Genomic DNA, 17,431 nt, shown 5'->3' on the forward strand with positions numbered 1-17,431 from the left:
TCAGCAAGCAAAGGAATAGCTGTCTGTGGCTATTTTCTGTTCACACAAGGCCTGCAGAAAACACTGCAAGTTTTTAATAGTACTGAGCTGACTAAAAGGCAGGATCCACAATAAAACATAACATCCTGCTCTCCTCAGTGTTTCTGTTGAGAGCAGATAGTGTTTCTTTCTGACTTACCAGTTGAAAAAAATTGTGATACTAAAGCCAACCTTGCCTCAGGTCCTCTCTTACAGTCTCAAGGCTGCATGACTGAACTGTGATACTCTCCTATCTGTTATACCAAATTAATAGAACTATTTGTGAAACAAAATGCTTTTTGAAAGTAAAGGTATCACAGTTTGACTGATAGGTTGCTTCCTTGGCTCAAACATTTTTGTCTCTATTATTAAGCTACAATTCAAAGGACAAATTAAAACAATTATTTTTGTTTCTGAGCTGGATTTATCTCATTAAATGTACTATTACTTTGCAAACAATTTAATTTCTTTGATTATTTGTCACACACTTGTTGCCACAATATATGTTCTCCTGGATACTTGCTATATCTCTGTTACAGGAGAATCACCTCTTTAAATTATTGTTAGTTCATTGAAACAATTAATTCTTGAATTGCAGCACTTCCATGTGTTTTTTCTCCATTTCATATATTTGGCTAATGGCATAACAGAAAAAAAAAGGCTTTAAAATTACAAAGGTGACTTAGGACCACTGTGATCTTGCTGAAGGATATGCATATTTGTCATGGTTTCACCATATTTTATTCTGACATCAGGAGCTGATTTCCAATACAATACAGTAAGAAAATTTTCAGAGGAAAAGCCAAAAGATAAATATTTGCCATCAATTCAAGGCTGAAGGACTGAATGGTAGAAAAGTGCTGAAATTTCTTTTAAATGTTGAGAGTACTCAATAAATAGAAAGAGATGCTAAATGCTTTTCAAATTAATCACAAAATCACACTACAAAGTAGGTTGGGGTTTTTTTGAGGGTGAGGAGGAATGGGTATTGGGTTGGTTTTTTGGGGAATTTTTAAAATAAAAACACAAGGACGTGAACAACCTAGGTTGGAAAGGGCATGTGGGGATCATTTTGTCCAATCTCCTGCTCAAGCAGATCCAACTCAGAAGTCAGGTCCAAAGTGGATTTGCCTTTGTCTTCTCTGCATCCTGAGGCTGAGGACTCAGATCTTCACTGCATCTGCCCTTCTGGCCTCTCAGCTCAGTCACCTGAAGGCAGAATCTGGGACAGTGAAACACTGAGCTGAGCTGGGGATCATTACTGGAGGGAGAAGGATCAGACAGGATGGCAGATCCCAAACAATCTGGGTACCACAATCTTTGTCTCAGGAGCCAAGGAGACCTGCTCCAGAGCTGCCTCAGAGCTGTGATGGACATCTTCCCTACAACCTAAAAGGCGGTAACAACGTTGTTTCACTGTTTTAGGGATCTTTTTTTTAGCATATTACTTAGCACAGTGTTGGATATCCTTTGAAAAGTGAACTTCACATGAGATAAAGCAATAGGTTTATAATTTCTGAGCTGCATTTCCATAGGTTTCCTTTTGGTGATTCAGTAGGTTGTACATTTCAGCTTGTATTTCCTTGCCTTTGCAATAGTTTAATTTCACAGTTACAAAAAAGGAACTTTCACATCATTTTAGGACCAGGAAAAGATAAGAAATTAGAAAGAAAAGGTCACTCAGTAACAAAGGTTTTGTAATCCTATCCTGAAATTATGGTTATTGCTACGAACTTAAAAATCTGAAAGAGTTTTGCAGCAGAAAATGTGGAGTTTTGAATTATATTTGAGATAGTAGACTTGGAGAGAGAAACAGTTACACACTTAACAGCATTGAGTGCATTTTTGGCAATGAACAACTACAAATCTTATTCCTGACATGTTTAATCAGTCCCATTCAGAAAAAAAATACTTTAGGTTTAGAGATAACTGTGCTGGAATAAAAGAAGTGTATGGACTTCATGGTTTAAGCCTGTGTTAATGAACAGATTAAATATCCACTTCAGAGCCATTGGGAGCTATTTAGGACAAAGCTGTAAGACAGGTAGTTCTCTACTATCTCAGCACAAGCAAGGAAAGTGGATTTCTGACTGTAAAAGTATTTTCAGCAGCTCTAAATCTCAAGTTAAAAGACTATTTGAGATTTTTCAAACTTAATTACTATGTTTTGTGATGACAGAAAGAGTAACATAGGCTGTCAGCATACATCTTGAAATTAAATCTCCATGCTATGTAAAATAATACTCTTCCACTTCCACGGCACTACTGTCGACTTCCTGAAATGAGATACAAAGGAATAGCACAATTAATCATATTCTGATGTCAGAATATCATTAACTTCTTTTTCAGAAAAAGAGGTGAGTTTAAGAATCAAACTTTCAACACCACTTTCCTAGTGAAAGTTGTTTCCCAGTTATAAGCTTCCTGTTAAAGAGTCAGATCACACTGAAGGAGCACCTATACACATCTTGCTCTTGGATCACAGATGCAGGAACTGTGGTTGCTTAGTGCCAGAATGAGTGTGACTGCAAGTACCTGTGGAGCTAAAGCCCAGCTATGGTCAACTGGTAGAGCTCAGATTTCTACCCATCTTCGGGCCAAATCCATTCAGGGTGAATTAATTTCAAATATTAGAGTTTGTCTGCTTACAAGTCTCTCAAATATTATATCAAAATGCCTGCCTACTAATGCAGGGTGACACAGCCATTTAAAATCTATGCAAGAACATGCTACACACACTGAATAGTGGCAGAAGTGTTAAAAATATGGTGTTGTGTGTGCATTAGGCAAATTGATTAGCAAATCAGTGTCGGTGCTATCTTTGCATTAAGCACATCCACCTCTGTTAAGCACCTTGACTGGGCTTGGAGGCGTTTTGAGGACAGCTCCAGCATTCCAGTGGCAATGGTATATTTCACAGGTTTTGACCATAAGAAAAGGTTAAATTCTCCTTTAACTTGTGCATTATGCAGTCATTTAAATCTGATGGATTGAGCACAAACATGAATCAGAGCAGCAGTGGTGCAAGTACAACAGTTATGCTGGAGCTGGGCAGTGGGTAAGTTTACATCAGCTGAATCACCTCTAGAAGCTGCCTCCTCTTCCTCTCCAGGCATTTGGTCCCATCCCCTTGAGTTCCCAGGACTGTGCTGGTACAAGTACTTCTTCAGCCATTCATAGATTCAGCACAGATTCCAACTGAAAAAATTGGCCTTTGATGCTGGGGTGGGATTTTATTTTTTTTTTTTTTGATCCTGGTCAGTCCCCCATATGGTTCCCATGCAGAGACATGCAGACCTGAGAGTTGGCACAGGAGCTGAGGCAGCAGCATCACTGCTGCTGACATCAAATCACTGCCTGAGGGAGTGTCTTGTTCCAGCAAGAGGTGTGTCCAATAGCCAAATACCAATTACAGAGAAACCTGTCAAAACTGGAATTACATATGGCATTTCCCATAACAGCAGAGAAAATTACTGGAATCTCTCATCTCAAGCAGTAATGTGCTTGGTATCATTGGACTCCACACCCCCAGACCTACATTCCTGCAGGCTGGCATCACTGAACTTACATCCACAGGTGGAAGTCTTGTAAAACTGCCTTAGGAGAATAGGCATGCATGCACACATTACACACACACACACACACACACACTCATGTGCATGCTTTCCACAAGAGAAAAAAACTATACAAAACCTCTTTGAGGTCTCTGAAGCTCTATAAGAAAGTTGGCAAAATGTTTCAAAATAAGCCTCAGACATTTTAGCCTTCACATTCTAACTGACTGGTTGCAAATTTCTGGATTGCTAAAGGAGGAAAAGTATAGCAATTTTTGTTGCCAAAAACCATTGCAATGATCACACTTGACTGCCATTTTTCCTGACTGCATTGTGTTTTATATCCTCTGTGCATGAAACAGTAGCAGTTCATTAGGTACATTACAACAACATCTGCTTTCAGTAAGAGAGAATATGCTCTTGTATTGTGTAGGAACAGTCTATGAATGAAGCTGATATAATTAACATCCAGTTTGGAGACATTACTTACTAAACAAATAAAAACAGAAACTATATAGTAGCCACTGCATTACTGTGTACATAGATATTTTTCAGCCATCAGTATCCATTTTATTCTGGACTTTTCTAAGTTAGCACAGTTTTCCAGACACAAAGCTGTATGCAGACATGTACATTTCATCTTGATGCCAGTTTAGATGATACTAGATGATACCAGTATAGATAGCAGTAGATGATATCTCCAGAGCAGATCAGAAGCTGAAGGAAATTGGCTTCAATGTATCCCTGACAGTTTATACCAGCTGAGAGACAAGATTGCTCTCTCTATGTGAAATGAAGTTTCCAAGACACATCAGAGCACTTTTATAAAATGGCCTCAGTTTCTTCGGCAAAGAATTATCTTTATATTCCCCATCTCTCCAATCAGTGATTTTCTACTTTTTCTTTCATTTCTTCTAACAGCTAATTTTGTTGATTTTTCCTCTTCAATTTTTTGTGATATGAAGTTGAATTTCACTTGCCTTGTTAAGGTTTGTTTGGGCACTTAGATATAAAAATTTATTTAGGCCTCTGCATATAACGCACATGTACCTGGAAAGTACACACATACTCCCCATAGCCTACAGGATCACTGTGCACCCCAAATGGTTATTAAGAGCTTTCATACATTGAACGTGGAATTACTGAAACACCAAAACCCCCTGAATACATGAAACATTCACCTCTCTAATGTTCAGGATCTAATGTTCAGGTTCAGGACTTACAGTCTTAAACCTTCCACAAATGAAGCACTTACCTATGGGGGATGGACACATTTGATTCAACACTTCCAGACCTCCATCTCTCACAGTCAGGGAAATGTTCTGACCAGGTTAGAGAGGCTGGAGAGTGTCCCCTGCATTGCTGATGGAAGTGGGGCACTGTGCAAAGAAACGCTTGGTTCCTGTGGGGCTGGAGCACATTCCTCTGCAGCTGAGAGGCGAAGACATGCAGTGGCAGGAGGGGATCCAGGGCAGTTTCCTCCCTTCTGAATTAGTGGGAGGTTCTGCATTTTGAGGGAGACTCCCAGCCTGCCAGAGCTACCTTAAGGCAGGCTCTGACCTGGTGCCTGGCTCACTCTGCATGGCACAAGTCACAGATGCTCCAGAGCAGACGTACAGGGCTCCACACTATTATTTCCATCTGTAACACAAACACGGAAAGGCACACTATTTCACAGACCTTAAACACTAGGATGCAGTCTGCACAGGAATTTTTCTGAAACAAGATTTTGAGCTCTTTCTCATTTGGGTCTTATTCACTTTCCATAGTTATCTCCATCCATCATCCAGACAGCTCCATGTAACAGGAATCTGAAAGGCTTGTTTTACAGTCTAGATTCAAGATTATTCTTTGTCCATCACACGGAATTTTACTATACTTGGTACTCCTTAATTTCTAAAACAATATTTTTTTAAACTTTTTATTGACCTGTGTTGGTTACATGGGTGAGCCTTTTTTCAAATACAATTGATTACTTACCCAAGTCTTTCTGATTTCTGGATTACTGACAAAATGTTTTAAATTCTTTAAAATAGGGAAGGGCACCAAGGTAACTGAGCACACACTGAACCTTAAGCATCCTCTCAAGGCAACCTCTCTTCAGAGGGACTCTTAAGAAACATGGTTTAAGTACATGTTAACAACTGCTTTGTTCATTAGAGGATGCACTGCAATAGATCTCATCCTGCTCCAGCTGAAGCCAGTTTAAAAGGATATTGTCCAAAGCAGTGACTATTGAATTAGTCTGTTATCCTCACTGCTTTGAGACCAATCTAGAAAAAATTCTAATGTGATTAATTTGACCATAACTCTTCAGAAACTCATAAAACTTTTTCCTTACGTGTTCAAATACAAGGTATCTTATATAATGAAAAAGTTTGTACCCTCATTTTCTTGAATGTAATTTCATTTAAAAAAACCCAAAACCAAACCAACAATATACAGGGAAGTTTCTTGCCCTTAGGAGGTCTTAAAATAAATAATAGTATGAACTTATATCTTCTTTGTTGAGCAAATATATTAGAACAAACTTTGTACCATGACCTGTTTGGAGCAGAACGATTAATCCCAGTTACACTGGCTGAGATCACCAATGCAAACTACTCTGATGGTACAACACCACCTATGACTTGAATAAGTTTAAAGTCTCCTGATAAAGAAATGGGGTGTTAGACTAATTAATACCTGTGAAGTGCCCTGACTGCCTAGGATGAAATCTGTCAAAAGAGTACATGTTTTTTTCCTTGTTATTTTGAACAATGAAAAGCAAAGAAATTTACAGAATTACAAATAAGTGCTTGTTAATCAAGAGCTTAAATTAATGAAAAATAACAGGAAATTTCTGCACTATGTCTGTAAGTATCTGCAGAAGAAACAAATGTTTAGGATTTCATGCACAGTTATTGATCTCTACCAGAACTGTCATGGGATCCTCAGTTCAACTCTCAGCTTTCCTCAGCTACAGCCTATTTTTGATAGCAGGTGCAAGAGGTTCTAAGTCTGGTCTGTTAAAATTAAAGAGACTGATATTCATACATTAATGTGCTCCTTTCACTACTGGGAACATATATCTGTTTAATGTATAGAACATAGAGTAATTCAATATTTGTTTAATGGCCATGTCCAAAGATCTCTTTGCTAGTCAGTTCAATGCATTCTCTTCTAATTTATAAAAAAATTGGGTCTTCTCTGCAGAACTTGTATTCCCATGCTCATTTTCCCTTTCCCCACATGCTTTCAAGATTGAGACATTAGGCTTCACCTGAGAGTGACAATTGTGCACATACAGTTACTGAAGGCTAATGGACCATTACATCCTATTGTGTAATTTTCACACCATTCTTCGAATTCTTCAGGATGAAGATGAGGATGGCTGTATAGCAGACTGCCTGTAAACCTGCAGTCAAAATGGACCATCTGTGCACCTGGATCTGGAGACAAATGCTTTTATTTTCTTTTTGTAAATTCTTCTAAACTATGTTGGAGACCTAGCACTAAATCTTCAGCACTGGCTCTCTGTGATCTGCACCATATGTTTTTTGGCAACCTCTCCCTGACATCACATATCACTGATGAGATCTCTCATGTATTTCTTTACAATGATGTGTATGAGATGCACTACAGACTTTACCCCAAGAGAAAGCAAACCTTGCTTTTTTCCCCCACTATTATGCCTGGTTTTTCAAAAATGGGGCAGGTTATTATACTGAGTTTAAACTCTGAGAGATTTTGTTTCTGGAATTTTGGCAGCAAACAGTTGGCCAGTGCAATCTACAAGACAATACGCAATTTTCCTGCTTTGGACACAATCTACCTCCTAACTGCAGCAGTCTGAGGAAGATCCAAATAGAGGTACCTGACATTCACTGTAGAGGGAGAAAAGGTCTACAACTGCTACAACTCAAAATACCACAGCTACCTTTTTATCTCATTTTACCTCAGTTAAGAAGAGGGGAGAATCTGGCAAATAAATGTGCAATGACCTGCAAGTATTTACTGCCTGTACAAAAAATTTCCCACAGGGAAAGTTCAGGCTTTCAAGAAGAAATCCTGCAGGAAATAGCTCCTTATCCAGCCACAAACACCACTCACAAAATGCAGCTCTGTTGCTAAAGGGATCCAACATTACAGAGAAATTTATCTGTTACAGAGATTTTCTTACCTCTTACTGTTTTCTGCAGATCTCTGCAGTTTTTAGTGTATCTGTGGGTTAAAGGAATCTTGGGCACTTGCTGTATCAACAGCCCAACTCTCAGGCTTCATCTCTCTTATCTAAAACCCATTTTCTAACTGTAAACTTGCTATTTATATATATATTGATTCTATATAGGAAAAAAAAAATGGCCAGTGCAGTTTCAAATGGCACGAGTGCTCCTTTCTTTGATAGATTATCAACAGAATAATAGATTGCAATGTAGGATTTTTTTCCCCACAGGTTAATTTCACTCAGTTGTGTTCAATATTATTAGAATTGTTACCACTGCACCTGATGTATGGCCTGTGATATCTCACTAACAGAGTGCCTATCATGTGTGTAGGTGTGCATGAAGACTGGCTATTTTATCTACTGTTTCACATAAGCTTAAAAAAATACACGTGAAGCATTGCTTCCCCTGCAGCTGCACAGACCACAGACCACTCTTATTTAGTCCTGAAATATTTAGAAAGGCGAAGCCAATAGAAACTTTAACCTTCTGAATTTAAGACTCTTGATTTAAGGCCCTTTGCTTATTAACTTGGTTTGAAACACACAGGATTGTGCTCTTAACCGTACTGCAATGCTGCTGTTGAGGTTACATGAGGGTTTGGTAAGCATAAGACTTGTCTGAAAAATCTTTCAGCAGTCTCTAGCTCTAGTAAGACAGAGTAGGTTTAGAGTGACTTTGCACCATTATATTGGAAGAAGGCTCTCTCTTGTGTGTTTTACTAAAATAATTTACAACTGAAATTAGCTTCACTGACAGAACTTCATTGCCACCTTGCTCATGCCTTCTCCTGTCAGCCCTTGTTTTTCTTCATACTACTGGAAGACATTTCTTATGTTTTTTCAACAGTTTAAGTGCTTATGAGATGAGATGTACTTCAGATTTTAAGTGGGAAATTGGTTAATTATGGATATTTTGCATTTTTGGAAAAAACACTGCTTTTTAATCTGTTTTTGTGTCCAGGTTTTAAACCTTCATCTGTCTTGTAATCTATTGATTAAGGCTGCCACTTTTGTTCAACTAAGGATGCCCAAGGATACCAGTTTTGCCATTAAGATCATGAACATTCTCTCAAACTTTCCACTTAAAATCTTTGGCAAAACTCTTTCGTTTTCCACAACACGAAGCAGAACCTGAAACTTAGGTCTTCCCTGTCCCTAATTATGGCTTTTACAAATAATGTTTCTTTTCTGGAACTGTGTCTAATGCAAGTAAAAGGCAAAGAAAAGACAGTGATCCCTCTAATTACATCATTAGCACTGTCAGAGTGCTTACCTGCAAGGCCTGGGAACAATCTTGATCTGCATGGAGAACTGGCAGCTATGACTGCACTTGGCAATACCAGGATATACACCACACCCTTGGCAGCAAGAGAAGAAGCTATTTCCCACCACTAACTTCTTCCCTTACAGCCCAGTAAGTTAACATACTTAATAGGCAGAAAGACCTTTCATTCATGCTTGGCTGTTGGTCTCTTAATTTACCAATAAACATATTTCTCACTAGGTTAGAGGGGTTTGGGTGTCTCCTGCTCTTTTCTCTGAAGATTTTCTCTTGAGCACAGATATGGAAATATGGTGAATCAGAGAGCATTTTGCCTAATAAAGTGTCCATAGACACTGTAGTCCTGGGAGGCTCCTTGGGTTACCCTATAGCCTGTGGTTAATGCATTTATTTGAGGAACTGAAACCACCTTCAGATTTCCTGCTCCAGCTCAGGTAAAGGACTGATCTGTACTTTGCTGGATGCCCCCATGATCTGTGTTCCTCAAGTCCCTCTGTGAGCAGGGCTCTCAATCTCTCAATTCTCTGCTGTGTTAAAAGTCACTGAAAATTACAGGCTTCAAATTTCTCCAGGAAGTTAGGAAATGTTTTGGATGTCATGTTGCTCATCACAAGCAAAACCTTTGGGACCCAAAACAGAGTAGCAATAAAAAAGACATTTTATGTTCCACACTCTCCAATAAAGACAAGGTAATATCTGCTTTGGAAGGAAGGATTCAGAGGAGTAACCTGAGACCCTTTGCACAGGAATAGAGACATGCTGCTATTTGGTAAGGTCAATTTAAGCCTCCAGAGCAGCCTCACCCTGCAGCAGTTCCCAATGTGAATAAGCTTCCTGACAGAGGATGGGTGAAGCCACAAGAATAACCATGCGCTCGCTGTCTCTCCACTAGCCAGTTCACAAACTCTTTGGGGATCCTGGACTCCTTGAAGGTGCACTGCACTCCTCCTGACCTGGGGAAAGCCTCAGTGGAGTTTATGTGAGCCATGACTGCACTAAATTTCTCTCTGTTGCTTTCACTGTATGATTTTGTCTCAAATGTAATTATTGAGAAAATGACCTATACCCCTTCTCCCTTCTGTATGTCTGGGATAATATCCAGGCTTATTTCCTTTAGCAAATAACTTTACAGAGGGAGTTCAACTTCCTGGTTTTCCAGATTAACTCAGGTTAATTAATAACAAATTCTTAGTCATTAAATTAAGGATAATTCCTTAGGGAAAAATCCCCTTTTGTTTCATCTCGTTCTTTTATCATTGTCCAAAGAGAATTTCCATTTCATAATGACAAACCTGAAACAATTCTCTTTTTATTAAAACCAAAAAGTCATGTCATACTTATTTTCACGCATTCCTGCAAAGCTCTGCAGGTTTCCAAACCCCACCCCTACATCAGCCTCGGTCCCAACAAACAAACTGAAATTTGCCCCTTTCACCTCCCCCTTCTGTTTGCACAGACTGAGGACTACTTGTGTCAGGTTTTTGGAGCAACCTGTGAGTCAGGCATTGAGAGATCTGAATCTAGATCCTCTATCAGAAACAACCAGTTATGGGAACCAGAACATTTCATTTCAAAACATATATTTTGCATTACAGTACTTTTGGAGGATCACAGTCAAGGAATACTTGTAGAATACTTCAAGTGAACAGAAGTGTCCCAAGTTATTTATTTGTGATTTCACTTCAATGGATTTCGTGACATTTAGGCAGCAACTGACTATTTAGGTATTTAACCTGCCTAGATATAACACAGACAAGGTTATATTAATCAGCAAGGTAAACAGTGAGTTTGACATACTAGAGGCACTTTAAAAATATTAATGACTAAAAGATGCCACTCTCAGTTCAAGTAATTCCAGTTCCAGGAATCTCCAGTAACAGGGATATGTATGCATGTGATGGGTAAAACTCTGTTTGTGAAGGAGGATCAAAATCTTATCAAAAGCAGTCTCTTTCCACCACAGTATACCTTAATGTTCATGCAAAACAGGACTCTGTTCCTAATGGCTCTATCCACAAAAAAAATTCAATTACTTTGTGTTGATTGCTGGCTCTGGATACCAAAATTCCCTTTTAAAAGAAGCAGTTAAAGCTTTCGACTTTTGTGTTTCCTGTCAAGGCACTGAGGGAGGTGAGTGAGGTTTGGGACTGCAAATACTTTCAACTGTCTCAAAGCTTGTTACATAGGAAGTGAAGCAATTCACAGGGCAGAATACTTTGTACTCCTGGCAGCAATATCTTTCCTTGTTTAAAGCTGCCTTGTTTGCAGAAGGGCCACGCATGGGTGTACACGAAAGCAACTAAAGCTGCTATTCACAAGGTTCCCTAAATACATTAACCTTGCCTTGGAATGGGGCAGGGATTTACTTTAATGGTTACTGCAGGAGCAATGACATTCTTGAATTGAACTCTCGCTTACATCAATATTTAACTTTGAGGAAGGCTAGAATTCAGAGAGATATTGCTTCCCCCCCCTTGTTTTAATTGGTATCATCCTCCTCTCCCGAGATACTTGAAGATTGTAATGAGAAATATTTAGATCCCTCTTTCCATATTCATTGAATATACTGATATTATATTTTATTAAAGAGCCTCAAATAGCTTACATCCTCTTCTTAATAACCCTATGCTTTACAAGCTTCTGTTTCCTCAAGCTACAGACAAATCCTATTACAAGGAGTAGATTAAACTGGGCCTTGACAGATCTTTGCAATTCACTGACAAAAAAGGACAAGTTGTCTTACTAATAAGATGACACCATGATCCACTAATATTATGCATCTCAGTGCTCTCAGATGCAAAAAGTTTTATGCAAAACCCCTCCAGCAGGCACATTACCCAAATAGAACCCAAGCAATTTTCTTCTAACAATAAACTAAACTATCTAGTAGAAAGAATTACTTCAGTTTCGTATTGTACACGAAGGAGCCATCAGTCAACAGCTACATGCTTGATCATGCCCTCTGGCTCCACATCCGCAAGGGACCCAGCTCATCCAGATTCTCTTTTGCCACTATGAATGATGTGTATAGTTTTGTGTACAAACATGAGCCCTCAACAGAGGGCAGAGACAGGGCTATGGAGAGACAGAGCACAGAGAAGCGTTTTGTTCTGTTTTCTCTTAGGCTCCACAGTGTAGCAGAGAATAGACCTCTGGTGATGAATGCAAGGGAAGAGAATCACAGTGTGCAGAAAAAACAGTTGTACCCTTTAAAACACTCTGAGCTCTCTAATAATGCCTCATTCACAAGGATTTTAACCAAGATTTTTTTTTAATCAACTAACCCAAGTGATTGCGTGCTTGCATTTAGATTTTAAAAGTGGCCGTGTGATTTCTTCAAATTATTTTGATGTGTGCAAGGATAAAGGAAACTGGTGGCATCACCAAGAGAGTAGCAGACCAGCTTTCAGGGCACCAGTCTGAGAAGAACCTCTTATAGCAATTCTGTTATCCAGGATTTCACACTCTTGGAGAGCACTCATAACAATTAGTAATCTTTGATTCCTTGGACGTCACTGCAGAAAAATTAATAAATTAATATGGTTAATAAAACCATAAATAGGATGTGCTTCTGAGATTCTGCTCAGACTTTCTTCATGTTGGTGTTAACTGAATAGGGCATAAAATTCACATGGAGTTATTTTGGGCAGGGATTATGGCTGGATGGAAATTAGAGGCACAGTAATGAACCTTCTCCATCAGTATAAGCCCCTTCCTTTGGAAAGATTTGAGATGAGTTATAAGTCTCGGGTACTTTTTCTGTGGAACCCCCAGGATACCCAAGAAATCTCATCTCTCCAGGCAGTCTGAATGTGCAGCTGAAAGAAGAATTTATTCCTTATCGAGCAACAAGTTTAAAATCTCTATTAACTTATCTACTGCAGTATCTTTACCTTTCTGGAGTTATAAAATGGTACAGTGGTCAAAAGGTTTTCTTTACAGACTACAGTGTAGACTGTGCAATGAAGACAGGTAGCATAGAATGGCTTCAGGATAAATACGAGAGAGAAAAAAGAATTAACACATAAAAAAAATTTAACTTTTTACCATGTTCAACAGCTATGTCTGAGTCTCCACACAGGAGTATAGATCCATTTTTTCTGTTATTTTTGATAGCTATGTGTTTCTGTTTTGTAACAGACTGGCGGAAAAATGATCATTTTCAAGTGCTAGTTCAATACAATTTGGGCCAGATATATAAAATTTGAAAAATATATATGCAGCAGTTCAGGATCCTGTTGCCAGATCCATTTAGTTGTATTCAACGTCATCATGTTTAGTCTATTTTAATTATGTTTACTGTTTAAGACTGGCAGTGACTTAAGTTTGTTATTCTCCCCCTCATGCTAATCATACTTGAGTACCACTGGCTTGAGTTTTGTCCAATATTTTTTGTCCATGATCTTTCTGTAGACTTTTTTTTTTTTAATAAAACATTGTATAAAAAATTCAGGAATTCAAAGTCATGGTTCCCATGGCAACATTAAGTCCCTCACGTTGCATTGTATATGCACTAAAAATAAACATGCAATAAAGTACTGTATTTTGTATGTCAAGGGGAGCAACTGAATAAGGCCAAGTGTAAGGTCCTGAATGTGGGCCAGGGCAATCCCAAGTACAGGCTGGGCATAGAATGGATAGAAAGCAGTTCTGAGGAGAAGGACTTTGGATGTTACTTAATGAGAAGCTCAACATGAGCTAGCAATGAGAGTTTGCAGCTCAGAAAGCCAATCATATCCTCGACTGCATCAAAACAAGTGTGAAAGGAGGTGATTTTCCCACTCTACTCTGCCCTCCTTGGACCTCACATGGACTACTTCATCTAGCTCTGGGGCTCACAACACTAGGACATGGACCTGTTGGAGCAGGTCTAGAGGAGAGCCATAAAGATGATCTGAAGATGAAGCATGTCTCCTCTGAAGGCAGACTGAAAGACTTGGGGTTGCACAGCCTGGAGAAGAGAAGACTTTGGTGAAACCTTACAGCAGCCTTCCAGTAGCTACATGAGAGTGAAGAGCAATTTACAGGGGCATGTAGTGATAGAACAAGGAATAATGGTTTCAAACTGAAAAAGAGTAGGTTTAGATTAGACATTAGGAAGAAATTCTTTCCTGTGAGGCTGGTGAGGCAATGGAACAGGTTGCCCAGGGAAGTTGTGGATACCCCATCCCTGGAAGTGTTCAAGGCCAGGTTGGATGGAACTTTGAGTAACGTGGTGTAGCAGGAGATGTCCCTGCCCATGTCAAGGGGATTGGAATTAGATGATCCCTAAGGTCTATTTCAACTGAAACCATTCTATGTTTCTGTGAAGTGACTGCAGCTTTCATTTTACTTGCCTGGGTTTTACAGATTGACGTTCCCAGCCCCAATATTGCAGGAATGTGATTTTACACTGACACAGATCTATAACTTGCAGCATCTATTTACAGTGAGCACATACAATCTGCCGCATGGGCAGCACTGATTTTCACCAGCTGAGCTTGGGACCATCTGCGCGTGTACATTTGGGGGTGTGCTGAGTCTGCAAAGGGGTAGGGACAGCACGTTCCTGTGCAACACACAGCCATGCTGGGGAGTTCCCTTACAGCCTCAGCAGTGCCAGAAAGAGGGGGCAGGGGCACTGCAGACCTTGCCCAACCTGTCATTGGCATATCATCACAAATACCAGCAGGAGCAGCAATACACTGGTAGGCCAACCCGCTTTTCCCTGCAATTTGCAGCCCCTTGGCAGTTTGAAGATATTTCTAAATGGAAAAATATACTTAAAAAGTAACTACAAATTCCATGCAAATCAAGACTTCCAGTGTCTGGAAGTGCAAAATAAGGATTAGCAGCATAAGCAAAGATCTCCCCTTCATACTGGAAAAGGAAGAAGTATTTTATATATACTTGTCTTCAAAAGGACTTAAATGTAATTGAGAACTTGTGGGCACAGAGAAGGATTCTGAGATATTTTTCTCTTCCGAGATTGTGGAAACCAGAACCCAAAGCCCATAAGCAGTTTCAATATTTCTTTCATATGCCAGGCATGATACAGTTTATATAAAGGTATCCTCAAAATCATCCACGTATCTGATGTTCAGTTACTGAAACACAATTTCCTTTTATCTAGAGAACATGTTCATACATGTTTGGCGTCCTTCATCTTAGACCATCTCATCTTTAAAGGAGGTGTTGTTTTCTCATGCACTGAAGACACAGCCTGAAATACCACATGGCTCTAACTCATGACAAGGCTCTGAGATGCTGTAGTGCTACTAATGCATCCCATAAACCACACTAACACAGTTTTGTTCGACCTGCAGTTACTAAATAAATATTACCCCTTGCATAGCTCCATTTAAAATAAATGGAAATCTGAAGAGTAATTGTGGCATGAGGTGAGTTTAGCTCAAAAACAAACAGCTCCTTGGGTTTGAGGTTGATTTTTGTTTGTTTGCTTGTTTTGTTTTGAATGATCCTAAAAACCAACATGCAGAGAAAGACATAAAAACATGCATGGTGTAAATAAACGGTTGCAACAAGGATCATAGGCAGCAAGCAGAAAAACAGGATATGTTTGTTTCTGGAAGAGGACAGTGAGGCACTATGTCTACTACTGCGATTCTTCATGTGTTTTTACAAGAGGCAATCCATACATACCCTTAACTTTCCTAATATTCATGTTTTATGAAATGAGTTTAGTGTAATGACTGTATCTTAAAAATATTATCCCAATCCTACAGGGCAGAAGCACTTTCTGAACATTTCCATGTGTCTGGGATGATGTTTGGACTTAGTGAAGTACATTTGGACTCCGAAACTAGGTTTGACTCCATTTGCTACACCTCTAACATGAAACAAGGGATATCTCCTACGTGTTTAATGTCCAGATTATTTAGAGGCCTCTGAATTTGTGAATGTGTGAAATTCAGATGCGTGAAATGCTTTGCTATGAGTCATCAGAAAAGAGAACTGACTTTAGAGCTCTTCGTGATGTGTGTTTGTGCTAATGATGATGAGTGAACCTCTCTCAAAACGGTGGGTAAAAATTACACACTTGTGAAACAACATATGTCAACAGAAAAAAAATTCCTGAAATGCTGTGACCAGCCCAGCTTCTCACCTTCTTCTACAGTAATTCCTGCAATACAGTAATTCTCAGCATAAACTCAGTTTTGGAGAAATCATGTATTTCCACAGTCTTTGTCAGTTAATTTACTTAGTTAAGAATTTTCTCCCATCTGTGAAACCACTGAATACACTGGCCAGGTTTATGTGACTGTAAATATTCATTGAAAGGTGTATGTCTATGTTGGGGGGGGCATATCTATTGCTTCTATACCTAAGGTATAAAAAATTAGGTTTTTTTTTTCACAGAACAAATATTTCGAGTGGTGACATTCTATTTAACAGGCTCTACTGATATATCTGAAATTTTACTGATGATTGGCATAAGTTTTCAGGAAACATAATGCTAGACTGACTCCCCTGGAGTGTGTACCTCAAATGAACTCAGATGTAGAAACATTTTCCCTTTTCCAAAGAGAAAACTGTGATGGCAGCTGGATAGCAGGGCTGTTTCACACAGATGTTATTGAAAGCCGTGTTTGCATCCTAAATGCAAATCAACATATGGCATACTAGGTATAATTTTATTTTTCTATCTTTGCTGCTACTGTCTAAAGTTGTTTATAGCTGGCAAGGCTGAAAGAGTAACTGCTGTGTAGGACACAGGGATACACCTCTCTTTCAAATGGATGAAGTATTTTAAGATACTCCCGGTGTTCTACAAGTCTAGTGGCATGGATCACAAGTTCACTCTTCACGTGCTTCCCTGCAAACTTGGTCTGCTTCAGGTAACTGTCAGATAAGACTTACCTGCATGTACTGAGTGAAGTAGAGGACACTCAGTTATTTTCTGTTCCTGTTTGGTAGCAGACAGTGAGAAGCAGTGATATCTTTCTGCTCCAGTTAGCTATGTCCTGACAGAAGTCCATGCTAGCAGACACTTAAGGAAAATAAAACCCAAAAAAACCATGAGAATATTTTCTCCTTGTCTGTTGGATTTTTTTAACTGTACAACTCCTATCAGACTAAGTGTAAGTGTAAATTCAGTGTAATTATATGCATTTTAACCCTTCTCACCTAAAGCTTTTATCCCATCAGGAACAAAGATATCCCCAGCTGGCTCAGCTTTATCACAAAAGCCTATGGAGCTAGGATGTGGGTTAAGGCAGTGCAAACACTTGACATACAGAGCCAGGTATCTGACAGGACTAATCAGTCAGAACTTGGCTTGCGACTCCCTTGATCAACCATAAACAATATACCATGTTAACAAACTTTACATAGAACTTTGGAAGGGAAATTGTCCATCCAATACTCCTC

At 39.1% G+C, this 17,431-nt stretch overlaps 1 long non-coding RNA gene across 1 annotated transcript; it reads right to left on the reverse strand.

Moving 5' to 3' along the window:
* Positions 1–520: 520 nt before the first annotated feature.
* On the reverse strand, positions 521–17,054 carry LOC139591013 (uncharacterized). Its single transcript, XR_011679498.1, has 3 exons — positions 16,922–17,054; positions 4,828–5,213; positions 521–2,294 (listed from the first exon to the last, which is right to left on the reverse strand). It is a non-coding gene; the product is annotated as an uncharacterized lncRNA (long non-coding RNA).
* Between the last annotated feature and the right edge of the window lie 377 nt (positions 17,055–17,431).

Source organism: Agelaius tricolor, unplaced genomic scaffold (assembly GCF_023055355.1).
Source record: "Agelaius tricolor isolate 1412-34295 unplaced genomic scaffold, bAgeTri1.0.p SCAF_1, whole genome shotgun sequence".
Classification (NCBI taxonomy): Eukaryota; Metazoa; Chordata; class Aves; order Passeriformes; family Icteridae; genus Agelaius; species Agelaius tricolor.